The sequence below is a fragment of the Onychomys torridus genome, chromosome 2 (genome assembly GCF_903995425.1).
Source record: "Onychomys torridus chromosome 2, mOncTor1.1, whole genome shotgun sequence".
NCBI classification, from domain to species: Eukaryota; Metazoa; Chordata; class Mammalia; order Rodentia; family Cricetidae; genus Onychomys; species Onychomys torridus.
This window is the reverse complement of record NC_050444.1, coordinates 15,629,353-15,638,270: the sequence shown is the minus strand read 5'-3', so window position 1 is coordinate 15,638,270 and position 8,918 is coordinate 15,629,353.

The following is an 8,918-nucleotide window of genomic DNA, read 5'->3' as shown; positions in this document are numbered from 1 at the left end:
TTGTCTTTGTAAATGTTTCTGTGAAGATATGCAGTGACCATGGCAATTCTCACAAAGGAAAACATTTAATGGAGGCTATCTTAAAGTTCAGAGAATTAGTGCATTATTATCATGGCTGGTGGTAATGGTGGTGTGCAGGTAGACAGGGTGCTGGAGAAGGAGCTGAGAGTTCTATATCTTACTCTGCAGGCAGCAGAAGCAACTCTGTGTCACCCTGAGCACAGCCTAAGCAAAGGAGACCTCAAAGTCCTATAGTAACATACTTCCTCCATTAAGGGGCCACACCTCCTAATAGGGACCATTTCATTTCAAACCACCTCATACAGCTTGATGAAAACTTTGTGTTTAACCTGTTGGCCACTTTTCCACAAATATATTTGAGTTTCACATCTTTCTCAACATCTTATAGTTTTTAATCTATTATTTCTTTAAATACACTCTCTAATTTTTTTCTCTTTGACTTTTCTCTCTGGAGGTACCAAATCTTTGAATTGTTTCTCTTGATGATGCTCACATATCACAAGCTTTCTTAACTTCTTTTCTGAGTGGTTACTTCTGCATTATTTCTTCTCCAGTTCACAGATCGACCATCTACGTCAACAGGCTGTTTGTGAAGCTTTCTGTTGATTTTTCCATTTTATTCATTATGTGTTCAGCTCCAGAATATTACTTGGGTTTTTGTTTTTGTTTTTGTTTTTTGGTGCTGAGGATCAAACCCAGAGCCTTACGCTTGCTAGGCAAATGCTCTACCACTGAGCTAAATCCCCAACCCTTTTTTTAAAAGACAGTTTCTAGCTTATCATTGATCTTATTCTGTCCATTGTTATTCTCTTGCTGACACTCAATTGTTTATCTCTCTCTCTGTGGCTTTCTGAGATCTCTTAATGCTATGATTTTTGTCAGGTCTGGTTTCATTTATTAGGGTCAGTTTTGAAAGTGTCTTCTGGTTTTGGTGTTGTTATCTTGCCATTTTATGTATCTTCAAATCTTTGATAATCATTTTCACACTAATTTTTAAGTTACATTATTTATTTAGTGTGTGTGCATGTGTGTGTATATGTGTGTAGGTGTGTGTACCATGGTATATATAGAGATCAGAGGACAGCTTGTGGGATCTAGTTCTCTCCTTCTACTGTGCAGGTCCTGAGGGACTGAACTCAGGGTATTAGGATTGGCAGCAGGAGCTTTTATGCACTGCTCTATCTAGCCACTCTAGATAGAGTACAGAGAGTTAGGGGTACCTTATAGACTAGTCATGAGGAAAGGATGTGTATATAAAACATTTGTAGCAGCAGGGATCCTAATGGAGCATATGATATAATTCATTGGATACTTCAGTGTAGCTGAAATTTTCCTGGTCGTGCTTGGCTTCTGTGGCCCTGAAGCAGCCACTTGGACCCAAGTAAACACGCAGAGGCTTATATTAATTAAAACTGCTTGGCCATTAGCTCAGGCTATTGACTAGCTTTAACACTTAAATTAACCCATAATTCTTATCTATGTTTAGCCACGTGGCTTGGTACCTTTTCTCAGTTCTGCCTCCACATCTTCCTTCTTCTGTGTCTGGCTGGCGACTCCTGACCCTTCCCAGAATTCTCTTCTCAGCTTGTCCCACTTATACTTCCTGCCTGGCTACTGGCCAATCAGTACTTTATTTATTAACCAATCAGAGCAACACATTCACAGCATACAGAGCAATATCCACAGCACTTCAATTTTTTTTGTTTGTTTTTGTTTTTGTTTGGTGTATTTTGGTCATTTTGAGCAAATATCAGACTGATGTAATATTAGAGAAGTCTGTATTTTGCTGCAGGGTTTAAGAATGGATGCAGTCCATTATGATAAGAAGCTCATTAAAGCAGAGGCAAGGCAGCTAGTCAAATGCTGACAGGAAGTAGGGAGAGATGAATGTTATTTCTCTGCTCATTTGTCTCTTTTGACTCAGTCTAGAACCCTAGCTCATTGGAACAGTGCCAGTCAGAGAATGTCTTCCTTCCCATTAAGCCTTTCTGAAAATACTTTCATAGGTAATTCCCAACACTGTATTCATGGGTGATTCTAAATCCTGTCAAGGTAACAATCAAGATTGACTCCCACAGGTCTGATTCTTGTCAATGTGACACCCCTGTCTTAATTTTGATTCATAATATTCTACTTTGGTCCTCAAAGTCTCATGAAGATTCATTCTGTTCATACATAACAATTTTCCAAATATTAACCATTCTAATATTGCTGAAATGTCCACAGTTTCAAGTGTCTTCCAAGACTCAAGGCAATGCTTCTATTGTGAGCCTTTGTAAAATTTTTAAAATATCTAGGCTACATATCTGTCATACCATAGTTGTGGTGTTTTGAAAGAAAATGGCCTGCATAGAGAGTCAAACTTTTAGGAGGTGTGGCTTTGTTGGAGGAAATAAGTCACTATGGGGTGTCGCGCCCGCCTCGACCAGCAAGGAAGACGCGATACCGGGATCCTTCTCATTACAGTTTATTCAGACCTTTGATTAGTTGCATTGTGTCTCTCTCTCTTGGGGCAAGCCTCTCCCAGCACCTAAGTAGGGCTGGGCTGCCAACCCCAAGCAGCCACGTGGGCACTGTCCACAGGTTCACGCATATGCCAGCAACACACGAATCCAGCCACAGCCAAATAAGGAGCTGTTTACCATAAAGAGTGTTTGCCATCGGGAAGGCAGAGGGTAGAAGCCAGCACCATCTTTAGGGTGTGGCTACACGCAGCTCTCTACAATGGGGGGATGGAGGTCTCCTTTGTTCAAGCTTCACCCAGTGTGGCACACAATTACTTCTGCTGCCTGCAGATCAAGATGTAGAACTCTCAGCTCCTTCTCCAGCACCATGTCTGCCTTCACATTGCCATGTCTTACCACAAAGATAATGGACTAAACCTCTGAAACTGTAAGCCAGCCCCAAATAAGTGCTTTTCTTTATAAGAGTTGCCATGGTCATGGTTTCTCTTCACAGCAGTACATACTGTAACTAAGACAATAGTACAAAATAAATATTACCAATCTAAAAGAGAGGATGGAGATCATAACAAAGCAAGATGAAGCAATGTCCAGTTAATACAAAATCCTACTTCATGTCCAGCATCTGGGGCTCCTTATAGTAATATTATGACTCTAACATACCTAAGCAGTCTGGAGTCTTCAGTTCCGCTATTTGTAATGTTGCTGTCTCTTGGGCAAGCTCTACTCCCTGCTTGCAACTTTGCTTAGCAGATGCCCCATGGTTCAGGCATTCTTAACATTATGGAGTCTCTACTGCAACTTAGGATTCACCTAAATACCTCCATATAATGGACTTGGAAATACCTGCCATACCTTGATATCTCTTCAGGGACTCTGACTCTGCCACATAGTGCTAAGCCTTATCTACTCCTATGACCCTTTTAAATCCAGAGCACAGCAACTGAGGTTGCACCTCCATGAATGGCCTCTCCTGGCCTCTGACAGTGCCAAGTATCAGCTTCTGTCTGTGGAGCTTTCAATCCTGTAGCTTTTGTGCTTTCAAAATTATTACCATGTGGTAGACTCTTATTGACATTTTGGGATGCAGCCTTGTCTTTGTGGACTACATCTTCTGGACACTGATGCTGAGGAAATACTTCCCAGAGAATTTCACCAAAATGATGCTAGTTTCTTACTAATCACAACTGATTCTTCAGCCTCAACCTACCAGCATCAATTGTCTCAGTAAAACAAAGCTTTCACTCCTACATATTTATAATTCCAAATATTACATAACTATTCTTGGTGGAGTCATAGCTATTGCTTCCCTTTCACAAGCCAGGACCCCATTGTGTATATTTTTTCTCAAAATTTCTATGTTCCAACTTCCCACAACAGCTCATTAAACTTGCAGAATTAAGTTCAATGGTCTTTTCTAGTTCAAAACTCTAAAATTCTTCCACAAACTTCCTAAAAATATACCCAACATAGTCAGATCCAACATTCACAGCAACATTCACTCAGTACCAAGTTCTTTCTTTGCTTTCTGTTGCTGTGATAAAACATTAACCAAAAGCAATATTGGAGAGAAAAGTTCAAAGTTTCTTTAAAATATACTAGTTTACAGATTACAGTCCATCATTGAGAAAGCCAGGGCAGGGTCTCAAGGCAGGAACCTGGAAGCAGGAACTGAAGCAGAGGCCACAGAATTTCTGCTTCCTGGCTGGCTCTTTACAACTTATCCAGCTTACTTTAGTATACAACTCAGGACTACCTGTCTAGGAATGGTAGCACTCATATTCTTCTGGCCCCTCTAGCATCAATCAATAAACAAGAAAATTCCCCACAGATACTCACAGGGTTATCCAAAAAAGGCAGTTCCTCAACTGGGTTTCTTGTTCCTGGGCTATTCTAGCTTGTATGAGTCCTTACACCCCACTAAAACCTCACTCTTCACCGTTTGCATTGCTATTTAGCATTGTAGTCACCTTTACTTCTACTATAATTATAAGCTCTGCTTATAGCACTTTATGCCTTCTCTAGTCCATAGCTACAAACTATGTTCCCCACAAAACCAGTTCCAAAGTTCTACAAACTGCATTGTCAGGTTTATGACCCTCTTTGGTACCATTTTTTTTTTAATATTAACTATGTTTCCAATTGCTCTAACTACCAGACCAAAGGAAATTAAAAGAAGAAGATTTTCATCCAGCTTGTGTTTAAGACATATGATAGGAGGGCATGGTAGTGGGCCATGATATGGCTAACTGGGAGCACTGCATCTGCAGTCTGGAAGCAGAGAAAGGTAGATTTTGTGTCCCACTTGATTTCTTATTTGTATTTGATCTCAGGCTACTACTGACAGGATAATGCCACCCACATTCAGGGTAAGTCTTCCTTTCTTAGTTAAATATCTCTGGGAGTACCCTTACAGATATTCTTGTGAGTGTTTTCAAGATGATTATCTGTCTTGTCAAGTTGAATATCAAGACTAACCACCAAAGATGTGTTTTCCTTTATTGAGTTCTGAGTACTGGCTTGGGGAGTCTTCATCTCTCTTCTTTGTTGCCAGCTTTCTCTAACTACTGAGGTACGCTGATCTTCTGATCATCTGTATATATTGTTGGGCTCACATAGGCAGACTCCTTGGTCACTGTTCCTAAGAGACAGAGAAGTCAAACTCACTAGTTTTTCTCTTTATCCTGTGGAATGATCACAAGTGGAGAGACATGTGGAGGTGCTTCCTTTGATGCCTAGCTGTGCTTCTCTGGGCAGGATGGCATTGGCACAGAAGAATTATTTTATTTATATTTAATATATCTATCCTGTTTCTTTCTTCTCTGATGGTATTCTGAAACTCCTGAACCCCAGCAAAGATATTTTCATCTGTAGCTGTTTGTTAATTCAGTATACCTTGAATAGTAGAGAATTTATATTGTGCAATCTTGTTGGGGTCACACACTATGGACCAATGATGCATTCCTAGTGGCTGCCATATAACTTTCAGAATCTCATCATGGAAGGAAGTTGTTTTCTTGCCTGAAGTTTTACTATGTGAATTGCTTTTCTGATTGGTCATGATTCTTATGATTCTCTTCCTTGTCAAGAAGTCATAATAAATGTTCTCTGAGCCTGATAGCAGTCAATTTTAACCAAGACAGCAGAAGAGTGATTCTTCCTGAAAGGGATTTGACTACTCTTGTATGTTTTATATTTTATAAACAACTTGACAGCTTATAAAATCAGAAACAAACAAAAATGTATTTTGAAATATTTTGGATTACATATATCAAATTGGAGAAAATTGGTATTTTTCCAGAATTGAGTTATTAAGTTTCTAAATATGAGTATTTAACTAGCTTCAGTAATGTTTTATAGTTTCCTTCATACTTTTAATTGGGTTGATTCATTCAATGGCATATCTAGTATTTTTACATTATAATTTTAAAAAAGGAAATCTCATTTTTAGTTTCTATGGCTAAGATATAAAAATAGATGATATCTTAAATATTAAGACTGTACTTGGTAAAGCTATTGAAATCACTTGTTTCAACAATTATAGATCAGTGTTTTTTAAATTAATTTTAGTAATTAAGATTAAGGGCCTTTTCAAAATAACCTTTTCTGTGTTCCATCTGCTGCCCCTGCAAGAGAGCTTGATCATATATTCAGAAAAGTTTCCCAAATGATTTTGTTGTAAAAATCTAGTTGCGAGCTACTGTTCTGTACCAATGCAATGATGTGAAATGTAAATCAATTTTCTGTACAGTATAAGTCCTAAATATGTTTTGCTTCCAACTATCTGAGTAACTGAGGCAAAACATACATTGTTTTAGACACATTTGTCAGAATTTCTTTTTACCTTTGATCAGATAAGAGTAGACCATAAAAGCAACTAGTAGAAATTCAAAGACAAAAATTGTTTGTAAGAATAAAAAGGGATTTAAAGGTGAGATTCTTTGAATCCTTTAGAAGGTCTGTGGCAGAAAGGATGTCAGAAATGGAGGTGTCTGGACATGTTCTCTCTTGGCCAAGATCTCTACAAACAACCAAGTACAATGAGTAAATCATTTTTAAATGGATGAGACTAGGAATCCAGATGTTTGGAAACCAGATACTAGCTGGTAATGCACTGCATCCCATCATCCAGACTCTTCCTCAGGGAAATGAGAGTGAAGCCAGGCACTGTGCTTTCTAAATAGCCTCTGGAAACCAATCTTGTTGTCACCAACATCCCAACTTTGTTTCAGCTGGCAATTTGCCAATATCTGTTTGGCAAGGACTTTTTCCCCTTGACTTTCAGACATATATTTTCCCATTTTAAATCACTGAACCTAACACACAGCAGAGCAAGAAGATTGGAATCACATCAGCTGTACTCCAACCTATTCGCAGGAAAACCTCCAATCTTCATATTTAAAGTATTATTTTTGCCTTCAAAATCTTGGCAGCATAAATTATCAGTGTGTGTATCACTGTTCAGAGTAATCCAAAGAAGTAAAAACATATGTCTGTGTAGCCACACAGGTGGCTCTTCGCAGTTACTTTGAGTTTTACAAAGCAAATAGGTCAAATGCAGCAGTTATAAAGTATAGAATATTTATATGCCATGTTACTAGTATTTTAATTTAAAGGTTATTTGGATTTTACAAATGACATGATTACTATATGAGAAGCTTATTATGCAATACAAAATCAATAAATTTATTATTTGACTGGAATAAGGTCAAACACACCTTTTTAGTTCTTTGACCACTTTTTGAGTATAAAACTCATCCAATTATTTATTGAGTGCAAAGGAATATGTACTAGGAAGGGGACAGAGTGTTTCCTTGGAAGCTAGTTGGCCAGATAAATCACGTCAGCATTGCATAAACCAGCAAAGAGATAATTAAGTCATTTAAATGTAAGGTTTCTTGGCTTCCCTTTCCCATTTTTTCCCCTTGTCTCTTGGAAGCAGAAACTATGGATCCTGTCCCATGTCCTTCTCCAGGCTCATCTTAACATCCTGTATTCTCCCTGAGGTAAGTACACACACTCTCCTTTTATTGAGAAGAAAAGAGTATTGAGAACAAATGCTAGCCAAGATTCATATGCTACATGATAGATTTCTGTACAGCCATGTAAGTGTGTGTGTCTTGACCTCACTTTATCTCAAATTGATCTATTTATGTATCCTTTCTCCTTTAGGCTGTAAATTCTGGCAGGATAGGGGTATGGCTCATTCATCTCAGTGCTTCTAAGACCTTATATAATAGGTGATAAGGAATATTTCTTGAATAAAACTCAGTTGAAGACCATCTAGAAAACAACTTATTTACTTTAGGCATAATGAGATGGACCAGATGGTAAAGTGATGAGCACAGGTTTCCATGCTAGGCAGTGGCAATGACCTTCTTCCCTGCTGAAAAGTCTTAAAAGCCAGCACTTATTTATTTACTTATTTATCTATCCATTTATTTATTTACCATTGACCATTTGTTCACTCTGTTGTATGACTCAACCAGAGAAACACATTAAGCATATGAGGCCACTTGGAAGCATTCTAAGATGTTTTGGGCAGTGGGACCATCATTTGGCTCATGGTCCTTGGCTTTCCACATTCTGTTCTCATAGTCCCAGATGGCAGCTTAGCATAATTTCCCATGCACTGTGCCCAGCTAAATGATTCTGTCCAAGCTCAATATCAAAAAATAGGATGATGTAATTTGGGAGGGAAACATAATTTGGAACCTACAACATAGATATTCTATGTTCACTGAATTAGTGGAATCCAATTCTATCTTGCCATACAAAGGTTAAATATAAATCAATTTTGCTTTTATACCTTCAAATCTAAGTAATTTAAAAAAAAATCTAAACTTTTAGGTATTAAAAGGTCTTTAAAAATCTTGTTTTTTATTTTATTATTACTTGTGTGTGTGTGTGTGTGTGTGTGTGTGTGTGTGTACAGACAGCATGCATGTGGATGGCAGGGGATAATTTGAGAAAGTGTGCTATCTACATCCACCATGTGGGTTCCAGGGATTGCAGTTGCGTCACCAGGCTTTATGACAAGCACATTTACTCACCAAGACATCTCTCCAGACTGGTATTTAAAAACTTTCAACCTGACAAAATTTGATGTCTTCTCCTTATACACATAATACATACATTTGTCACCTAAGCACATACCAATGTGTATTCAATGATGGACTCCATGCATGGTGGTCACCCATATCGCCTAGGTATAATAGGCTGTTCTATCTATGTCTGTGTAAGTATACTTTATGTGGTTAAATATATTATTTAACATGAATTTCTCTGATTGTATTCTTATCCTTAAGCCATAACTCTCTATATTTATATATGAATGTTCACACATATACATACAAAATATTGTACATCTAAAAAATACAATGTTATTTATATGTTTCTCATACACATATTAGAATGTCAATATTTCATTTCTTT